Source organism: Camelus bactrianus, chromosome 6 (genome assembly GCF_048773025.1).
Source record: "Camelus bactrianus isolate YW-2024 breed Bactrian camel chromosome 6, ASM4877302v1, whole genome shotgun sequence".
Lineage (NCBI taxonomy): Eukaryota > Metazoa > Chordata > Mammalia > Artiodactyla > Camelidae > Camelus > Camelus bactrianus.
In genome coordinates, this window is record NC_133544.1 from 101,327,803 (window position 1) to 101,349,998 (window position 22,196).

General features: G+C 40.5%; 1 protein-coding gene across 43 annotated transcripts in view; it reads left to right on the top strand.

The window, feature by feature from the left end:
* The window catches only part of LOC141578009 (uncharacterized), a 196,197-nt gene that overhangs the window by 51,462 nt on the left and 122,539 nt on the right, over positions 1 to 22,196 (top strand). For 42 of the 43 annotated variants that reach the window (XR_012507855.1, XR_012507853.1, XR_012507852.1 and 39 more), the window contains 2 exons: positions 3,185 to 3,409; positions 10,078 to 10,201. The exons of the other annotated variant lie outside the window; for it this stretch is intronic. The gene's annotated coding sequence lies outside the window, so the exon portion shown is untranslated. The remainder of the gene's footprint in view (positions 1 to 3,184; positions 3,410 to 10,077; positions 10,202 to 22,196) is intronic. 43 annotated transcript variants of the gene reach the window in all.

Below are 22,196 nucleotides of genomic sequence, written 5' to 3' on the forward strand. Positions count from 1 at the left end.
AGGGAGGAATTTCCTCTTCTATTGAGTTAGTATCAGAGTTAAAGGAACTGTGATTTCTAGGCCTTTGCTCTCCATGTGTTTGCAGTTGGCTGTCAATCGCGAATTTCCCTTTCTTGAGGTTTCATTGTTCAATTAGAATTTTTGAAAATAAGTATTAATATGTTGCATCGGTCTCCCTAGAAACTTGATGTGTTTGTGCTTTTCAGTTTTCAATTTATGAAAAATGTAAATACACACTTGTTTTTAAGTAGTCCTTTTTCACTAGATATTTGGTTACATCTTTATAGATAAAATATTTTTTTCCCAATGAATGAATCGGTGTGCATGTTTTAAAAGATACCTTACTTTTTATTTTTCTTATTGTAACAGTTGTATTCATTGTAGAGAATTTAGAAAATACGGATAAACACAGTAATAACTTCACAATGGCCTCTAATCTCACCTAGACATACAGTTGTAAGGTTTGAAATTGAGAATTACAAGTCCTCTCACATTGTTCTTCTTTTTCAAGTACGTACTGGTTCCTGAGACCCTCGAATTCCCATTTGAATTGTAGCAGCAGCTTGTCAGTTTCTGCAGAGTAGCCCGTAGGGATTGTGATCGAGACCACGTTGAATATACGGATCGTTCTGGGGAGCACTGCCTTTCCAAGAGCGCTGTCTTCTGATCCAGCAATGTGCGTGGATTGTCTGTCCTGGTATTTAGGTTTTGTTTAATTTTTTTTTTAACAATGCTTTGAGTTTACAGAGTTATTTTACATTTTTTTTTTTTTTTTTGCCTTTATACTGAGGACAAGTGTGCCAGGTACCGGGATCAGAAGTGTATTTGAGCCCCGCCACTTGCTGCCACCATGGTCGCTGCGCTCTTGCTTCACCCGCTCTACAATCTTGCACAGAAAAGGACCTCAGTAACTCTCTCTCTCGAATGATTATATGCTTGTTGGATGATGCTTGAGAGTCCGTGTGATGATTTATTTTCCCCAGCCTTTCCCCACTTCTTTACTATGCCCTTTCTCTTCCTTTCCTCCAGCCTGGGTTTCAGTTTACCTGTGGCATTGATTTTTCTTGTCTGTAGACACTTCCTTTCACTGGTTCACGATAATTTTTTATGTGGGCTGTGGAAACTTGCTAGATGTCAAGAAAGAGCCAATCCATTGCATGCTAGTATTTTTAGAGTGCATTATTGTTTTATCGATTGAAATTAAATCAGGGTGACCCCCTGAGCCCTCCCGTGAGCTGTTTTTGCCTTCCTACAAGTGATAATGCTATGGTTGCTGAATGTGCCCTTTCCCCAGACTTGGTTTTGGAGTTAAGTCACCATCAGTGGAGCCCTCTCTTTAAAAGATGAAGAAAACATTTGCTCCTTCTCCCTGGTTGGGGACTTGGATGAGATGAGTTAAGAGATAAAGAATGGAGCCCCACCTCATTCTAACACCCGCTCGTTCCGTTTCTTTCTCCACGGAAAAAGAGTACAATTCAACACTATAAAGATTGATTGTGAGCAAATGAAATAGACAGGACAACCGATCATTTATTAAATATACTTTCATGCCAGAAACAAATGTATTATACACACAAAATGCACACAAAGCACGGTAGTACCGTGATTACAAACGTGGGTCCGAGTTCGAGTCCTGGTCTGGAGTGACCAGTCCTGTGAGATGGAGAACTGGTAGGTCGGCTTAGCCTCTCCCGGGCTTGTTTTCTGTCCTGCAGAGATGGGGCTCGCTAGGCGTCCCTCCCCCGTAGAGATGCTGTAGGGTGCAAATGATGCGCGTGGGCAGCCCGAGCACAGCTGCTCTTTCCTCGTAAGTGCAGGAGAGCATAGCTTTTGTGGTGAAGGCTTTATAACAGCCCCGTGTAGACTCTAGTGCTCCGAAGGGATGTCTTGTTGTTTGGAGATGGGATTCTCATTTCTGTAAATACCCAAGGATTGTGTAATTGGGCCCTACTGATTTGAATCTATTCTTTAGAAAGTACATATTGTGGATATATTTTTCAAGCATGCATGCTTTTTTCTTTTATTATTTATAGTTCTACACTCTCTCTTGGTGGGACTTTTCATGGAATCCAGGAAACATCCCTAAGCCACCTGCCTCTTCACACGTCTCCGTGGCGGTTTTCTTCCCTGACTAGAAGAGGGTTCTGCATAGGGAATTTTCTTTGTTCCCCTTATCTTGGAGTCTCTCTGTCTGTCTGCCCACCTCTCACCTGTCCAAATGTCCATTTCTCTACCCACTCATTCTTCTGACTTGTTCCAAAAAGCATTTCAGGCAGCTTACAGAAGAACAGATACCAAATAAACAGGTGAGAAAATGGGGCCAAGTTTAGACAGTGAGGCTAGGAGGCGAGCCTGTGTGAGGGTGGCAGGCATGAGAGACACGCGTCTGACCTGTGACTTATAAGATCGACAGCAACAGTGTGCCTGAGGCTCCCAGCAGACACAGGTTAACATGGTTTGTGGGAGATGCTCACTGGCTGTGAAATAAATAAGTGGCTTAGGAGAAGCCCAGCCTTTCCAGCTACTAAGGCTTAGGAGAATATTTTGAGTGTCTTCAACATCAGAGTATTTCATCTTTTCTTTGTCAGAGTTCTACATATAATTGGTTACATACTGTACCTGGAAATTTCTACAAAATTTCTTCCCATGTGAGTCCCATGACTCGGGAATGGGGTGGTTCTGCTCATTGACTGTGGTTGGCCAGAAACCGAAAATGACAGCTTCAAAGGAGCCTGGGATTTGTCAGTTATGTTTTGTCAGTACTGTAGAGTTCAAAAAATGCTTTCACAGTATCTCTCCATCTGAGGCGGCAGCGTGCTCTCTTACCAGCATCAGGAGCTCAGGGCCACGGGATGGTGGGGGCTGACTGCATTGCCGTCAAGACTGCTGAGCTAGTCACTGCAGGTGTGGTTCTTTTACGTAAGGCCTTTCATGTTCTTTACTTGAATGTTTCAACAGGGAGTTAATTAACTGAGTCAATTAACATTTAATGAATATGATGCTTTGTTGAAAAGACAGTTATAGACAGAATATAAGCTCTGAAGCCTTTAAAAACGGTTTCATTACTGAAATTTCAGTAGGGGAGATACACAGTTTATCTTATTTATGCCTCTCTTTTAAAGTAATAAAAGAAACAAGACAGAAAAGGCAGAGGATGGTTTCTGTTCTTCCTTTCTGCTTGCAGGTGCCCTCACCTCCAGTAGCATCCATCCAGACACGGGAACTGACACTGGCCGTGCTCAGAACTGCCTCAGCCCTGAAGACACAACTGACAAATAGAAGGGGGCCACGCCCTGTTACAGCAGGTGCTCTCACTTTCTGGATCCTTATGTAACTGAGCGGTGTTAATCAGGATTGCCCGTTTTACATTGTGTTGCGCTGCTGCGGTGTCTCCTAGTTACTTGTTTCTGTAAGTATTCATGTATTATTCCCCACTGCGTGGTACTACACATCTAAAAATGCTATTTTCAGATGAAAAATAATGTGCATTTAATATAATATGTCTGAAAAAGGGGCAAAAGATTCTATCCTGGTCCCGCTACTCAGAGATAATAATTAACAATTTAACATTTATTTTCTGTTCTTTTCGTCAGTGTGTATCATCTCTGTCATAAAAACCAGTGAGCACTCCGTCCCTGTTTACTGTTCGGAGACCTCCATTTTCCATTTGGCTTATTACATGTTTTCTTCAATATTCTTTCTTCCTTGGCATGATTTTTAAAGACCAGTGTAGCATTCTGTCTTATGGAGGCATCGTCCATTTTTCTTTGGACTTAAATAAAATTTTAATTTCCAAGTATACTTAACTGAAATACTGAAAAGAGAACTGTGGTGGTACAGGAAGGCCCCTAACTCCCTTCTTACTATTTCCTGAGAGTAAAAGCTGTTGAAAATTTTGTATATATATATTATGACCTTTATGCCTATGAGATAGATATATATACACATATGAGAAATCAATGTATAGGTGTGTGTATATATGCTTTATTTAAAAATGAGTCCATACTATATGTTTTTCTGCAGCTCGCTTTATTCACTCAGGGGTATATCATGGACGTCCTCCCACTCCAGAGTCACCCGGCCCTTTCAGATAGATTGGAGGGGTCTCCTGATGTGCGGGTGTCGTCTCGTCCACGGACACATTTGGTGGGAGGGTGCTGTGGACAAGGCCCTGGACCATGGCGAAACGCCGGCTCCCTCAGCGCCCGCAGCTCGCCTTGATTTACCGCATCATTGTCTTGATGGTGGACAGTTAAGTTTTCTCCATTTTCCACTGTCAGAAAGAATGTTTGAGTTGCATCCTTCTTGTACAGAACTTCCTGTGATCTTGTATGTGTATTCCTTTAGTTAAGGCTTCTGGAAATTTAGTCCTTGGATGTGACATTTACATTCATCACAGACTCCTTTCAAGTGACTAGAAATTCCTTCTCCACTGGGGAATGAAAAAATGCACAATTACTTATGTAACCAATTCTCTATCGCTGGATATGATTTCACTTCAGTTTTTCTTCCCACCTTTGTATACAGTGCTGTGTAAATGCCCTGATGGGTACATCTTTTTGGACTGATTTTTTTTTCCTAAAGGAAACGATTCCTAGAAGTGGAGTTGAGTCAGTGTGTATGTACGTTTTTCAGAGCTTACAAATCCAGTGATATGTCATCCTCTGAAAAAGTCGCTCATGATTTGTTCTCCCACAGATGGACACTAGCTAGAATATCTTAAAAATATTTGCCAATATGATAAGCAAAATTGCTTTTTCATTGTTTTTGTTTGCATTTGATGACCAGTGAAGTTTTGAGCATTTTTCACTCATTAGCCATTTGACTTTTTTAAAATGAATGATTCCTTTTTTCCTTTGCCCACATTTAAGTGAGGGAGCTTCTTGTTGCTTTGTGACAGCTTTTTGTATGTTATGAAAATTAACTTCATGAATTCATCAACATGTATCACAGAGCTTTTTCTTGTCAGTTCTTTCCTTTCATTTTGTTAAGGAAGTTTTCGGATTTTTATTGTGGCTCAAACTATACTTAGGATAGTAAATGTCTTCCTTATGGGTTTTATCTTTGACATTATTCTTAGAAATACTCTCATAATGGAATAAATCTCTTCTGTAGGTTTTTTTAATCTCTAAGATGGAGATAATAATAGTACATGTTATAGTGAGGAGAAGTTGAGTTAATAAGAGCAAAGTGTTGTATTTGCTGTTACTAGTACTTTTTAATATTTACATCACTATCTGCAATTTATCTTGTGGTCATTATGACAGGAATGGAATTTATTCTTTCCAGGTGATTCTCTGTCCCAGGACAATTATCGAATTCATAATTTTTTCTTTGATTTGAAATCCCACCTGTACAAAATACTTACATACACTAAAGTCTCTTTTTGAGCTCATGGTTCCCTTCTGTCAATCTCCTTTCCTTACTCCAGCACCATATCTTACATATTGTAAAAATTTATTTAATAATTGGCAGTCTGATTTTTTTTGATTCTTTTCTTCCATCCCAAATTTTCTTGTCAAGTATTATGACTTTATTATTCCTGAAGAATTCCAAAATATTTTGTTCAAGTTAAAAAAAATCAGATTGGAATTTTCATGGGATTTTTTAGTAAGTTTTGAATTATTCTTAGGAGAACTTACATCTTTACAAAACTGCTTTTCTCCATGCAATATGTTTATGTCTCTACATTCATACCTCTTACTTTAACCCTCAGTACAGTCCTGAAGTTTCTCCATTTAGAATATGGGCATTATTTTAGAATTTATTCCAGATTACTGTTTATGTTTTTGTTAATTTTGTAAGTGAGAACTTTTTGCTAATATATTTTTAAATGCTTAAAACTGACATTTAGAAAGGAAGATTCGGTTTGTCAATACTTACTTTGTAACTTGTCATTTAAAATTGTAAGTATTAAGTTGTTGTTCCAGAATCCTTTCTTTTCTGTTTTTAAAAATTTGTTTCCAAGATTCTCAAAATGTTCATAGCTAAGTAGAATAGGTGGGGACACAGATGGAGAGAGGTAGTGTGGCTCACGTACAAACTGTGAGCACTTTCATGGCTGCCTTTAGGCTGGAGAAGCTGCAGAAGAGCCCAGGTTAGACCAAGGGTGGCTTTGTCTGCACTTGAAAGCCAGCTTTCCTGCCTGTATGGTGAAGCCTGGTGGGCGTGGCAGGTAGATGATCAAGGTCTGATCAAGGTCATTGGCTGCACAGAGCACTGTGTCTGTGAGAACTGGAGACCATTACCATGGGAAATGCTTGGCGCCAGGAACACTGCAGGGGAGCTGGGGAGCCTGTGTGTTAAGGATTTTCCAGCCCTGGGAGTGGGAAGATGAGACTCTGCATTCAGATCTGAGTTTGAATTCATCCTCTCTTGTTTACTGGTCCTCTGACTTTTGTCAAGTTATCTACCCGCTTTGAACTCCTGTTTTCTTGTCTCTCAAAACAGGAGAATTACAGCCTGCTGCTAGAGTGTTTGCTCAGGGTAAATGATTTGTGTCTATAAGATGCCACGTACAATCACAATCTCAGCGAGAAATGGGCTGTCACCTCTTCTTCTGCAACTCAGTGCTCGATAAGACATCGGGGGAAAGCCAGTCCCTAATTTGTATGTGATGCAATGAGGAAAAAAATTAACGTCTTGCCTTTCCCTAGCAGTATTCTTACTTCTTTGCTTCATTTACCTCTTTCCTCCTTTACACTCCCCTTTCACCTCCTCCACCAAAAGAGACTGAGTCTGTCTCAGAACACTACATTCAAATTACTTTAAATGTTGGCTCATCCCCATGAAATTACAGTGAAATTAAAAATAATCTGTACACGTCCCAGACATGATTATATTTGATTTACACACACACACACACACACACACACACACACACACACACACACACAATCAGGCTACCTCCCATTTGCTGAGGGAGAAGGACCACTTTTTCTGAGTTTTCATTCACTGAGCGTGAGAGCAAAGGCTCTTAAGCAGAAATTCGCCTGGCTTCTTGCATGGTTTTTTAAATAGGATTTCTGCTTTGTGTCCACAGAAATAGTCTCCTATTAGAAGAGGGGAAGTGGAGACATAGATATTTTGCTGAGATATTGGTGTCATCATATTTGAGTTGGAAAGGACTTAGGACAGCATAGAGTCGTACCGTTTTATGGGTGAGAATCCATGATAGTGTAACTTGGACAAGAACCCGGGTCTTCTGTCTTCATGTCCATGCGAATGAAGAGGCAACTGGGTGGGGGATGGCAGGATCCTTGCTTGAGTTCCGGGGTCTTGCTAGTTTCCATTGTTCAGCTGCCTTTAGTTTATGTCCATGGGGCCTCTCATGGGAAGGTCACTCTATCCTGATAGATTGAGTTTCTAATCAGCAAAACGGTCTGGACCCACTCATGTTTCCCAGAGATTTTCTGCTGACCTGCTGACACTTTTTATACATGAGACCTAAGAAACTGCTGGATATAAAATCCTTATTGTTATCATTTGCCCTCGAGTTCCACAGGAATGGGGTGCTGTCTCAGGCTGTCTAAGCCAGCTCTGAACAAAGATAGGGTGATAGGCTGTGCAGCTGGACACTCCCCAGTCGAATGGGATTTCCACCTTAGTTTTTAGAATCAGGCAGATTAGTTCAAATCTTACCTTTACCAGTTATTAGCTTTGTGACCTTGAGGAAGAAACTTTACGTTTTTGGGGACAAATTTTCTTTATCTGTAAATAAGTTCAGTATTTATTTTAGGGATTTTGATTTAGAATTGAATGAGCTAATTCCCTCATTTATTCCTAAAATACTGATCACATGGTTCTATGCTGGTGACTTAGTGGTTGATTACTAAGGGACTCAGTAGTGAGAATGTGGGTGAGGCTCCCTGGATAATAGAACTTATATTCCACGATATGCTTGTAAAAGACTGGATTGCAGTGGATTTTTAGTAAATGTCCATTCCTTTCCTAATCCCCATTGATTGTGTATATATCTTTATACTAATATATGAACAATTTTTTATTGCAATATAAGTCTTTTTGTAGTATTTAAAATATGTAGCTATAACAAAAATACGTGAAATAAAATGATTTGACTTTTATTTTCTTTTCAATAAGCAAAACAAAATAAAATAGAAAAGAAAAGAAAAAGTTTTGAAGGAGTATAAATAATTTTATTTCCGTGGAATCGACTCCTTATGTTAGGTTTTTCGGTTGTGTTCTTTATCAGCATATAAAATTGACAGGTTTTGACTTCAGTGTTGATAGCTGGGTGAGTATAGTTTCTTTTTGTGGTTGTCTTTGATGAATTATTTGCACTAGATCATAAATAATGTGCATGTTACATATTGGAAACGAGGAAAGAGTGGAGACATACTACCTCCAATGCAGTCATTTTGTTACCGAGTCCAAACTCATTCTGCTCACCAAATGACAGGCCAATAAACTGGGAGATGAGGTGTTGGAGCAAGGAATAGAGACTTTATTTGCAAAGCTGGCAGACCCAGAAGATGGCAGACTGATGTCCTGGAGAACCATCTTCCCCAAGTCAGAATTGAGTCTCCTTTTATACTAAAAAGGGGCGGGGCTGCAGTTGGTTGTTGGAAACTTCTTGTTGTATGAATTGCTTGTCCTTTGAATCCGCTGTTCTTGCAGCTGTCCATGTGGATCATAACATGTTGCCCCTGTAAAACCTCCAAAAATAAAACAAAGTTATTCTCTAGTTTGCAACTTGCCATCTCTACATAAGTGCAGATTAGTTAGCATCCTTCAAGATCACGGACAGGAGAAGAGGCTGTCCTGGATATTTCAGTCTAAAGGCAACTTTCTTTTACAAATGGTGCAGAGATAGCAAGTCTGAGCCTAGAAAACAGGGCACAGGTTTAAAGCCAAAGGAACAGACCTAACATGGGGTCAAAATTGTTCTTTTCTATTACAATTCCCTTTTCCACTTCATAGATAATTTTAGTAAGAAACATGAGCAATTTTGTATTTTTGTTTCTTAATAAGCGATAAGTGGGCCAACTATATTTTTGTGAGCAGGGATGCAGTGCGGGCATAGGGGTCACAGCAAACTCTTGTTGGGGGTGGCCGACCCTGGAAAATGTCTGATGCCCCGTGAGTGTTGGTGAGGGTCCCCCTAGCCAGCGGCTCTCTTCAGGAGCCAGCATATGGGCATTGATATCTGGAGACCTCATTTTCGGCTGCAGGAAATTTTTTAGATACTGCGATTGAAAAATCACTCCAGCTAGGGATAATTAGGGAAAAAAGGAAAAGGAAAAGGGTTTGGAGTAGAGTAGAAGAGAAGGACATCAGATCACGGAGCCTGAGTGCTTGGCAGCGTGGCTTCGGGGGAGAGGGGTGCAGACGTGGGGAGGGACCTGGCCCCGGAACCAGCTCCTGCACCTGTCCCCGTGCCCAAGCCACATAGCTTTTAATTGGGCCACCTCTCTGGGCTGGATGTCACCCTGGGCAGAACCTTGAGAATCGAAGTTAAGGGGTGGGCAGCACACACCTAGGGGGTCACTGTGGATTTCGGTCAAGTCCACAGTGCCTTTTCTGGTCATGTGTCTTCACTTGTCCTTTATCTCAGGATCTGAGGAGGAGGAGAAAGGAATTCAGGTAGAGATCCAGGAAGATATCCGACTGTGTTAAGAGAGGACAGACACAGTGAGACCGGGAGCGAGGACACTTGCAGCAGAGTAAAATTACTTCACAACTATTGCTTCAGAGTTGCAGGTGTGAGAGAGCCTAAGCCTGTCTCAGAGTGCAGGGGACAAGTGGAAAGGAATGGCAAAATTTCCACTGAAAATTGAAATTTTGTTAAATAGCCTGCTACTGTTGCTTGTATCACTTGAATGAATGCAGGCATATTACTGTGGGCATTTATAGGTTCACTCAACCCCATCAGCCCCTCTTGCCCCCATCGGGGATGGGATTTCTCAAGCACAGTGCCCCTCCTGCTTGGGTGGGCCACGCTGCGTGTCCTCGCCTGGGGCCGGGCTGCTGCAGGGCACTGAGTCCCCGAGGCGCGGCCTGGGAGACACGTCAGGAATATCTCTGCTCTCGACTGAGGGCCTCCTTTTCCCCCTGCAGTGTAAGAATGCCGGTGACTGAGTTAGAAGCATGCTCCCAAGCTGTCCGTGTCCTTGCCATTCAGAAGCGGACCCTGGAAGCTTCCAAATTTCTCCAGAATGCGTTCTACGTTCACCTTCGGCAGGTGAGTGTATGTCTTTACACAAGTGGAGGAATTACTGCCGTTTTCCTGGACCTTACTCACCACTAGTCCATCTGATTTTTCTGTGCTAGGATTCAGTATGGCCTGCTAAAATATCTGGAGTCAGATCTTGAAACACTGATGAAGAGGATCATTTATTTTATTTCTATATATGATAGCCTTTTACTTTCAAAATTCAGAATTTTTGGTTCTTTCAGGAATTTTTGGGGGGTTGGCGAAAAAACTTTGCTCTTACCATCTTTGAGACCTGTTGCTTTGTGCCTCTCACCTGTCTTCTGTCACTTGTGAGAGGCGATTTCATTTGTGACCCTCTCCGGGTTGTTCATGTTATAAAACATATAGTCTGTTAAAGTACAGTCCCTTTTACTCCGAAGACATTCCACAAATACTACTAAAACCTGAGTGTGGTTTTAAGAAGACAGAATCATTAGAAAATGTACTTGCAGGTTGCTAGTGCAAAATCCCCAAATCAATAGTCCAGCTCAACTTCTAAAATCTATCTAATCTACCTTGGATTTATATGGATAAGTGAAGCAGTTTGCTAAGAACTCAAGACCAGGGTTAGAATACAGGCTGGTGTAGCTCAGCAGGTCCTCCTGAGCCAGCCCTGTGCCAGAGGGCGGGGCTGAGGGGGAGAGGGCTGGGCCTTGGGGAAAGGGGAGGGCCAAGAAGGAGGGGGGTCCTGCCGTTCCTGAGCTCAAAGTTTCATGGCAAACACATTCACCAGGTGAAAAACTTTGAGTTTTTTCTAAGAAAAGTAGGTTTGAAAAGAGTCATAAAAGCACGGGAGTGACAATATCCCTTTTGTGTCTAGTATGGGAGAGCAGCTGTGGGGCCACTTGGGAGACTCGTGAGTCCAGGTGTGCAGTGTTGGTGGCTTCCACCTGAGCGGTGGGACAGTCAGTGGGACAGTCACTGGGAAAAAACGAACAGACTATAGGCATGTTTAGATGGTAAAAAGGAAAGGATGAATGATGTCTGTGAAGGTAGGATGGAGTTAGGCCCAGGTTTCTGGGTGGATTACTGAGTTAAGTGATGGTCCTGCTGTGCTCTGAGGAGGGAAAGCTGCAGAGGGAGCTCTGGGGGAAATCTGATGAGTTCAGCTGTGGGTAAAGTGAAAGGCTGTTCGATGTGTGGTCTGGGAGCTCAGGTGAGAGCCAGTAGCGAGTAGCGGGAGGGGAGAGAGACTGTCAAATCATTTTGTGAGCATACAAATAATTATGATTAATGATACACTTACGCCTCTACATTCTGGATTTAAAACCCATTAACATTTTGCTATATTGACTGCAGATGTTCCTAATTTTTTTTAACAGAAATAAAATAAATAGAAACAAAATAGTGGAGTTAATGAACATCATAGAGTTGATGAGTGTCCTTGTATGTATTTTGATATCTCATCTGTTTATAACCATAATCTATAAAAAGTTAACTAGTTTAGCATAAGAGTTAAACAGAGGGACGTGACACACAATGTTAGGGCTTGAAGCTGATCTTCTCAGGCAAATTATGTCTCCTCTCTGTGCCTTAGTTCCATCTTCTGTGACTGCCCCCGGGCCCCTCATCACAGCTGATTTCCTAGACTAGATGTTGGGAGGGAGGCTGCTGAAGGGAGTAAGAAGTGGCAAATGCTAGGGACACTGAAGGGAGACACAACAAGTGATTAAAGCCGATAAACTCAGTACAAACAAATACTCTCAAATGAGAAAGAATCCCGCAGTGTTTTGAGCCACTTAGCGTATGGGAAACAAAACCACGTGGACCCAAAGCTCTTGAGCATGTGAATATTGTGGGTGGGAGGGTGTCATCAGGAAAGGGTTGAGAAAAGGCCTTTTGGTTTCCCTTGACGTTTCCAGTAAGGATGGGGAACAGAAGAGAAAACCCCCTGCTTCACAGTGCAAGCTGCTGTTTTGTGCAAAACTGACCAAAGGTTGGAAACCAGTCATCAGCGTTGCTGGCAAATGAAGAGACTTCGGGATTGGGTGGGGCACTTGCTGCGACTTCCAGGTGACCTGTTGGATTGGTGCTGTGTGGCGGGCAGTAGGTTTGCAGGGTGACCCGGGCATAAACCCTGGCTCTGAGGCTGCTGCTCTGACTAGCAAACCTGGGCACCCGCAGTAATAATGGGGCAGCTCGTGATGTGGCCTGGAACACCTGCCATGCTGAGGGCGAAAGAGGGCTTCCCTGAGGGGGTGTCCCTGCGGAGAGTGGAAACGTCCTCCTGCAGGGGAGGAAGAGCCTCTGAGCAGGGTGCTGGATGCACAGGCAAGACCACCCTGAGCACGGAGGGTTTGGGGAGCTGGAAGTCACACAGTGTCCCGAGCAGCCTTGTTCCTGAGAAACTAGAGGGAGAAGAGGCTGAAAAGGCAGGCTAGTGTCAGACCCTGTGGTGGGTTATGAGTGACAGTAAAGGACTGGTCCGGCAGGCACGAGAGAACCCTGTGGGCGTCCCATCGGGCGCGTCACACCGGAGGGTGTAGCTGGGTTACAGACTTTGCCACTTATTAGCTGTGTGACTTTGAGCAAGTCCACCCCACCTCTCTCTATATATCTTCATCTGTAAAATGACACAGTGACAAGCTCGTGTCATCAGAAGGCTTAGTTTAGCTCTGATCCTCTGTGTCCAGTCTTGTCAGTGCTTCCCTGCAAGGTTCTGCATTGGCTGCTCTTACCCTCAGATGGGAGGGCGTAGAGGGACATTGTAGCACCTGTCGGCAGGAAGGGGTTGGTTTAAAAACAGACATGTAGCCGCCTGCAGCTGCAGGCCTGCAGGCAGTTTGATTGATGTTCCTGGAGAGGACTTTGGAGGCCTTAGCATCGTTTTAAGACTTGTTTTCCCTTGGGGGCAGCATTTGCCTTTGCAGATTAATGTTGAAGATTTGGGCTTCTTGCAAAGCTGTCTTCAGAGATGGTTATATACGTAACATATCGTATAAAGTAAAACGCTTTTATTTAATGTGTGGGACTTTGCAGCTGTTGGGAATAGCTCTGTTGGCCTGGTCTCCACGGAGGACACTAGGGGTCAGCAGAGCGTGCGGGAGGGCAGGCAGCCCGCCATGCTGCTGCGGGGTGTTCTCCCCAGCACGGCACTCTGCTGAGTTGACTCTTCTCTGAGTTTGGTTGCCAGATGAACAGACAGCAAATTAATGAGTTCTGGTGGGATTGTATAATGACAGGAAGAAAGAGGGTCCCGTAGTTTTTCTGGACTAGAACATGCTTTTGTTTCCTGATCCAGTGTGTTCCATTACAGAATTGATGAGTTGTGTCTATTCTGGGACTTGTCGACTGAAAGAAATGTGTAGCCTGAAAGTTTAGAGTTATGCTTTATTTGGCGGGAGGACTCGAGGCGGGATGACAGCCTTCAAATCTGTCTGAGGGACTGCTCCAAAGAAGTAGGGGAGGAGCTAGGATTTTATAGAAACTTTACAACAAAGACCAGGGAGTTGGAATAATAAAAGATTGCTTGTTATCTAAAGAAATCCAGGCATCTCAAGTTCAAGAATTTAGTGATTTTCTTTGTATGGGAGGAAGTAAACATTTTGGCTCATTGAATTCATTCCTTTTACAAGCACCTAGTTATCTAGGGCCAGTATTCTGTCCATTCTTATTCTGAGTCCCCTCAGAGGGCACCATTCTGAGTGGCTGCCTAGGCTGAGCAGGGGAGGAAGAGCCTCTGAGCAGGGTGCTGGATGCACAGGCCTGTCCTCCCTGGGAGATGGTGGCAGCTGCTGATGACATGGTTTCAGCATTCTTTGTTTACTGACATGGTTGCCGTATTTTCATTCATATTGTAGTATTTTCATTCACAGTTTTCCCCCTTGGTCCTAAATTCGACCAATATTTTGAGAGATATTTCATGACCAATTTTGTCCCAGGGTGCTATGAAGGCTCATTCCTAGTTCAGGTTGAAGAAACTTCTGACCTGCCATTCAAGGTGTTAGGTGTTTTTATCAGGCCCTGTTGATAGTAAAAGTTCTCTGGATGGCCAGTCTTACTAGTCTGTTATGATCCAGGAAATGTTTACCCTTCGTTGCTCATTCCCATACCTAGAATCACACTGTTATAATTATTTTATGCAGGGTTATAAATTTTATGTATTTCTTCAATATGATTTGCCATCATCAATCTTGTTGTAGGTCTAGCTACACTTTGGGAAATGTAAGAGAAAACAATCTTATAAAATAGACAGGAAATAAGTAATAGAGCTAGTAATGTTAATAAAGTCACGATTAAGAATTTAATAGTCAAGAAGTTATATTTTTGGGTTAAAATTTTTCTTGTGTTTCTGACTGAGTTTGAGTGATCTTACGAGAAAGTTCGTATTTATGGTCAGGCTTCGAACAGTTATTAATTGGCCAGGTGAGGTCTCCCACCTTGTAAGATCAACAGTGGCCTAAACAGAACTATAATTTCCTTTTTAGAATAACGTTTCTGAGGGCTATCTAGTTAGAGCCTTGGAGTAGGGAAACCCACCAAGGTAACACAGAAGTACTAGACAAAGATAATTTACCATAAACTTAACAATTGGAGTAGTTCATAATCAAAGGTAGGAGAAATTATCAAAGTAATTGGTATACAGGCCTGGTCTGGTGTCTTGGGTCAGCTCTCTACCTCATATGTCGTCACCTTCTCATCCTGGCCTGGTAGCTTTTTCTCCATTTGGGCCTTGTTTTAAGGTGAGCAGTGCTCTATAGGCCAGTGCACTGCAGGGGCTCTTTCTGATTGGAAATGAATCTGAAAGTCAGTTTCCTTCAGCTTTGCTGTGTATGGTCTAGTTAAGAGTACCTGATAGAGTCCTTCCATTCATGTTGGAGACAGTTTTTAAAGTCATGCCTGTTCCAGTATTTATAATCCCCTGGCCGCAGGTCATGGGGCATTGGATCTTTACCCAAGGATATATTACTAAGCTTCAGAAAGAAACATACAGTGTCCTTTTAATAATTCAATTAAACTTTGCAGCAATGTAACATGACAGCAAGGAATGATCTGGGAAGTGTCTTACTAAATATAGACTTCAATTAACAAAACGAGAATTTAATATCCACTAAAATATAAACTTTTTCTCTCTAAAGTTCCCTCATTTTTATCAAATATAGTCAAATCAAGGTGAATTTGTTTACAAGTTAAGTCTGATTATTTGATCATATAGGCTCTTTTAAATTGGCTGTGTTGGAACTTTTAATAAGGACTTTTAAGCTAGAATGTTAATAAGGTTTGCTAAGGCCAGGAAAGCCCCGTCAAGGGCTTGTCATAGATTTCTGCCTAACAGATTTAGGTAAATTCTTTTCTTTTTGAAGTCCTTAAAATACCTTGAGGTTCCTATACCTGTTAGGAGACGATCTTCCTAATTTATCTCATAGAGCCACTGGGGAACTTAAAGATTTTAGTCTCTTGAGAGATCAGATAGAGAGAAAAGATAACTGTTCTAAGTCTGCTTACATAGGTATAATTTATCAAATTGATGTGAATCATAACTAGTTTAAGGAGAAGAGTTTCTTTATGTCTGGTAAACAGGTTAAAAGCCAGTAGTATTTCAGACAAAATCAAAAATTGTAACCATATTCATCAGTTTACTCAGTCCCACATAACTAATTCTTTTAATCAGAGTTTTCATTAGACCTTTAAAATTTCTTACCCAGTTTATTTCAGTGCTATAGTTTGAAATTTAATAGAAATCAATAAATCTCCTTGAAGAGAGAGTATTTTGCAAAATCATCAGAAGAAAACAATTACCTGCCTATAAATGACAACAGAATTAACAGCATGGTTAAACAACATTACACTGTAATCTATAAAGAAACCTGGTCACAATAACCAGAATTATGACTGGTAAGATTTCAGATATACCAGAATGTTAGGGAGTCCCTATAATTTCTAGAATATCTATATTAATGATATTTTCTCATACAATATAACCTAGGAAGATTTATTATTCATTTGACAATACTTCCCATGTTAGTTAACATGCCAAATGAAACTTACTACTTTAAAATCTCTCTTTGAGATGTTTCAGGGACCCTTTGTAGCATCCCATAGTTAACTGGAGACTAAAAGAATTTTAATGAGAAATTGATATTTGGGGAGCTTGTTAAAAGTTTTCAAAACACTTGGTCAGATAAACGTATAGATCACTGTAAAGTAGTACTTACTCATTAACAAGAAAATATTTCAAAGGTAAAGACACAACAGATCACTTAAGTCGCATAAGAAGCTTTACAATTTGTTACTGAAGGTGGATTAATATTTTAAGAAAATTTTGTCCCCTTAACAGAGAGAAAACCAAATGTAGTCTTGTACCAGCTTACTTCTAAGATTCATTTACTTTGCCCAAATTGATTCTAAACTTAGCCAATTCTGACCACGTACAAAACTCTTTCCTCAGGGTTCCTCTTCGACAAGCCTTCCTCAGCTTTCTATACTCGTATTAATGTGTCCCTCATTTTTTCTTCCATTCAGAAGTAACCAGATTCAGGACAAAGTCACTATTTTTCATTAACAAAATATAATTCCATTCCTTATATCTTCCTTTACACATTTATCTTACCTTCCTAGGATACTGAGATCTTTCCCTTAATAATAGAGACTATTTCAGAGTGGCACCAAGCATTTATTAATATTTCTAAACAACTTTAGTTTCTCTGTAAGAGGAAGTCATATGTTAAGTAATTCATATTTCAATCTTATTTTATCTGAAAATGGTATAGCTATTAAATAAAATCCTATCATTTAACTTAATTTAGCACAACTCTAGAATTTAGATACCAAACATTTAGAGATTATCTTAAGCATACATTTTAAATATATATTTTAAAAAATTTACCCAAAACTCTCATCTCATTTGCATTTAATTTACTTCAAATTTTATCACACCACAATACTATTATTTTTTTTGACAAATCTGTAACATATTTAACAGGATCTTATTTGACTTTCATTAATCCTAGGTTCAGTAAAGGTATTATACTTAATATTGATGACTTTAAAGATGTCTATATTAATTAGAACATACTTAAACTAAACAATACCAAGTGTTATCTTAATATTGAATATTTTCAAGTTCACGTGAACCTGAAGGTCAACTTAGTCAGTTTTTATTTTAAAAATACTTAATTTGTAAGCTATTACTTTTTACGTCAATTAAGCAGAGCTCTTTGACTTTGTATTTTTTTTTTTTTTTTTTTAGCTGTAGAAATATCTCACATCTATAATGTGTACTCAGGCTTATAAACAGACCAAACTAGAGATCTCATAGCTTCACTTTAAAACTTACTTATAAGATAGGTATAATAATAGTTGAACTAAGCTGAATTTGCTTTCTCAAATCACTAAGGCTTACTATTTATGAAAAAGACATTTAAGATTTCTTGACAAAGTCTGACGGACCCATCAGAGTTCTGAGTTCTAAAATGCCAAAAATTTCTTTGGCCTTAAGTTTTCTCTCATTGAGCTAATTAGGCTCAGTCCTAGGTCACTGTTTGCTGTATATACATTTCTGATCTGCAAGACAATGACAGACACTTCCAGTTCCCCAGAGAACTGCTCTGTCACGCAGGCCCAATTGTATCTCCTTATTTGGCTTTTTTGTATCAGTGAGAAGAGCTGTAAACCAAGAATTCCATGTTTTAAAACTTTAAGGTTCAATTTATCTTGTCTTCCAAATATTGCATAAGGCATTTAGTAAGGTCATTTTTCCTTGAGTTATAAGTTAAACCCAGGGTAAACCTCTTATTATATTTTTCTATTAGCCACTGAATATTAGTTTTTAGTTTTACATTATATTGGACGGCTCATGTAACTCTATTGTTTTCCTTTATTTTGTTCAATTAATATTTTCTGAGGGACAGAAATGTGCCCAGCCTTGTAACACCAAGAAGTTGAAGCGTTTTTCCATTGAAATATATCTATCCCACAACATAATTAAGCAAAAAGTTTATATAAAGCCCATTTAAACATACCAATTTTACAAACTTTTATCTCAATTTTATTAACTCTTATACCTTTAATTTTAATATTTATTAGGTTTAATCAATAATTTTTATTTCTAGAAGGAATGCCAGAAGCCTTTTTCTTCTTTTCTTTTCTTTTTTTTTTTTTTTTCACTGTATCTAATTTTATAGAAAAGTCTCTGGGATCCCCAAGTTTGAGCCAAAAAACTTAGGCCCTTCTCAACTTTTAATTTGATTAATTGGTCTGTTGCCCCAGTCATTGATCAAATATCACAGTCTACATATATTATATGTATCTATCTCTATAAATACATACATTTTAAACTGGGGCAAATAAAACGGACTTCTTTGAACTTTAATTTTGGGGGGCAGTAGGTGATCCCTTTGGCCATTTTTTTTAACTTTATGTAGTGTAGTATCAAAATCTTGTCTCTAAATCCAAAAGTGTCCATTTTATTTATCTCATTCAAAATAACCATCAAAAAATTTACCCATTTTGGATAATCCCCTTATCATTTTTTTTTTTCTGTTAAGAAAAAAATCTTTCGACATTTTTACATTCTTTTTTCCAGTTACTCAACCTAATTAACATTAATTATTCTTAGATTTTATTAACATCTCTAAAACCATTAATGGGAAAGGAAAAACATAAATGTAGCTTTTTAAACCAGTTTTTGTAAAATAAGTTCTTAGATTAACCATTAGATATATTTTCTACCTTTAAACTTGATTTTAATAGGTACCAATAAAACGGCTGTTTACAATGAGAGCTCTTTCAACTTTCACCAATTTAGAAGTTTTTCCAAATTAAGGGATCCATCATATGGCTATCAATTTATATATATATTGTGATTTTAAACGAATAAAATGAAGAGGCTTTTCCAAATGAGAGTAGGGGTGCTGCCTAAATAAAATTCAAAAGTTTACTCTCCAAAAGGTAAAGCAGTTCATGGTCCAGACTGATGCAACAAAGGTTAAGATGGCAAAATGCCTGAAAATTGGTACAAAGGATTGTTGAGAATCCCAATTTATTTGTGTGGCCACCATATGCACACAATACTTGTAACTTTTGCATGGCAGAGTCCAAATTTTCCATTAAAAACATAAAGGAAACACATATATACATACATACACACACATAAAACATCCAGCAAAAGATAAAACGTTTATATTTCAAGGACACAGGAAGAGAAATCCAAGCTCCCCCTAAAAGGGTTTTGGTTTTTATAAGTCCAGAATTCCAAAAAATGTTTTTATCAGGCCTGCTTAGTTACTTTAAGAGTGAGATTTTTTTTTTAATTCCCAATTAAATTTGTAAGTTTTGTATGTATATAATCCTGGCTGGGGTATTAGTTGGAGGCTGGCAATCTGTCATTTCTTTATCTTTTTTCCTTTTCTTTCTTCCTTTCTTTCTTTCTTTTTTTTTTTTTTTTTGAAAGTTCTATTCCCCAATCTAACGTAGGGTTGTCAGAATAAAATTGCTAGTAGGCTTTCCCGCAGGGACAACTCTATGGCATGAAGTCTTTGCCTATATCACTCCTGCAAGTTTCTCAGTCATCCGAGAAAACTGTTACCAGCCAGGAAGGGGGTCCCATTTTTGGAGTTGAAAGGTTCCTCATAAGAGTTTTACTTTTATTCTGAAAAATTCAATGGAGGTAACCAAATTGAGGAAAACATTAGACCAGCCTCTTACCTAACCACTCAGTCCTGACCCCAGTGTCTTTCATCATGGACCCACTCTGGATGTCTCCACTGGGAATTTTCCTGGTATCTTTGAACCAGCCCCACCTTGGAAGTCTCCTAAAGATGGGTGTTTCCCGTTATCTTTCAACCAGGCCCCACCCAGTATGTCTCCACTGGGTGGGATTTTCCCCCCCAGTATCTTTCAACTGGAGGGCCAGGTACCTGGATACACCGCCAAATAAAACTCAGGATTATCAGCCAATATGGGAGATCCGAGAACCAAGATAGACTCACCCAAATTCATCTGGAGTCCCCGAGGATGTGGATGGGCAAAAAGGGCCACTGCTGATACCAAGGTCCGGATACTCGGAGAGTTCAGGTGGAGAAAGTCTGCTCTGGGTCCCTTCATGTTGTCCAAAAGTGTTGACTGAAATACATGTGCAGCCTAAAAGTTAAGAGTTATGTTTATTTGGCGGGAGGACTCGAGCCGGGATGACAGCCTCTCAGATCTCTCTGAGGGACTGCTCCGAAGAGGTTGGGGAGGAGCTAGGATATATAGGAGCTTTACAACAAAGACCAGGTTGTTGGAACAATAAAACATTGTTATCTAAAAAAAGCCAGGTATGTCAAGTTAAAGAGTTTAGTGATTTTCTATGTATCATTTGGGCTCACTGGATTCATTCTTTAGACAAGCACCTAGCTATCTAGGGCAAGTATCCTGTCTTGTATTATTCTCATTCTGTTCAGAGGGCACTGTTGTGAGTGGCTGTAGAGGCTGGTCTTCAGGCCTGTCCTCGCTGGGGGATGGCGGCAGCCGCTGATGACTTGGTTTCAGCATTATTTGTTTCCTGACATGGTTGCAGTACTTTCATTCACATTGTAGTATTTTCATTCACAGACTGATTGTGGATAATCTGGAAACTTGGAAAGGAACCGAGATAGAATTACTGCAGGTACCTTCTACTTTAATATTCCTTGGGCAAACATAAACACGGATGAAGCATACATTTGTATTTGGTGGTGTAGGGAAGGGTTTCTGCACATTACAGGAGAAGGCAAGGCAGAATTCCTCTACTTTGTTGGCAGGGATGTGGGTCCACCTGTCTTTTCTGTAGCGGTTTCTGAGAGCAGTTTATGGTAACTAACAAACATTGACAAACGGTGGCACACATTGCATTTAAGAGCTGGCCTGTGCAAACTTGTGTATTGGACAGGTGGATTGGAGAGAGATATAGCCCAGGCCTGGGCTCAGATACAGGTTTAAATCACCATTTCCTCACCAAAGGGCCTTGGACTAGAGTGTAACCTCCATTAATCTGTTGGTGAATCTGTGAAATGTGCATTATAATATTCGTTTCTTCCTGGGTTTGTTGTAAGTTGTAAACAGTATAATAACACTCTTGAAACACTTAACAAACAGGCACTTAACAGTGTTCACTGTGTCTGTCCGCCCCGCTTAGCGTGTGTCACAGCCGTAAAGGTAGCATGTGCCTGTTGAGGTTGCACTGGTAGCCCCTTGAATAGGTTGTGAATTTGGTGATTTCCTTTAATCCTTGAAACTCTATATGCCATGGGCAGTTATTTTCATGGACAGATGAGGAATCTCAGGGTAAAGAAGACTGTGTAATTTGCCCAAAGTCAGACCATAATTTTGGGTGCTGGGGCCTCGGTTCAGCATGGGCCCCTGGGCCTTCTGCCCTCTCCGTTCAGCCCCAGAGCCAGACGTGGGGTCGCCTGTCTCCCAGCCCAGAATATCCAGTAGGCAGCAACACAAACCTGGACCTGTGCTGCTTAAGCAAAACTCTGGAAGGGAGGTAGGTACTAAGGGGATAAATGTAAAAACAGAAGACTGCAAATTGTGATCAGCTCTGAGAAGGAAAGGAATACGCCTCGCCACGCAGAGCTGGGAGCTTTCCCTTCGGGGCTGCTCTGGGGGCGTTCATCTCAGCTAAACAAACTCCGGTCCTGCACCAACGCAGGAAGGCAGGGCGCTTGTGACCAGGTTGACTTGGCCTCGTTGATCATACTCATTCCCCATTCAGCGGCAGCTCTTACGGGCACTTACCTAGTAAACAGATTTCAGCCATAATCATCACGCACTTTGCTTGGTAGTTTTATTGGCCTCACATTTGAGATGAGGTAATTGAAGCTGGGGAGTTTGTTGCATGCCCGTGATTACCTTGGAAATAACCCCACTGGTCTTTCAACCTAGACTGGTGTTGCTGTTATATCCCAGCCCTTTGAATGGCATCGTGTAGCTTCTACCAAGTGGCACAAATGACTGACATTGATTTTTCTTAATTCGTAGGAAATGGTATGTGACAATAAGAGAAATAGTTAGTCAGAAA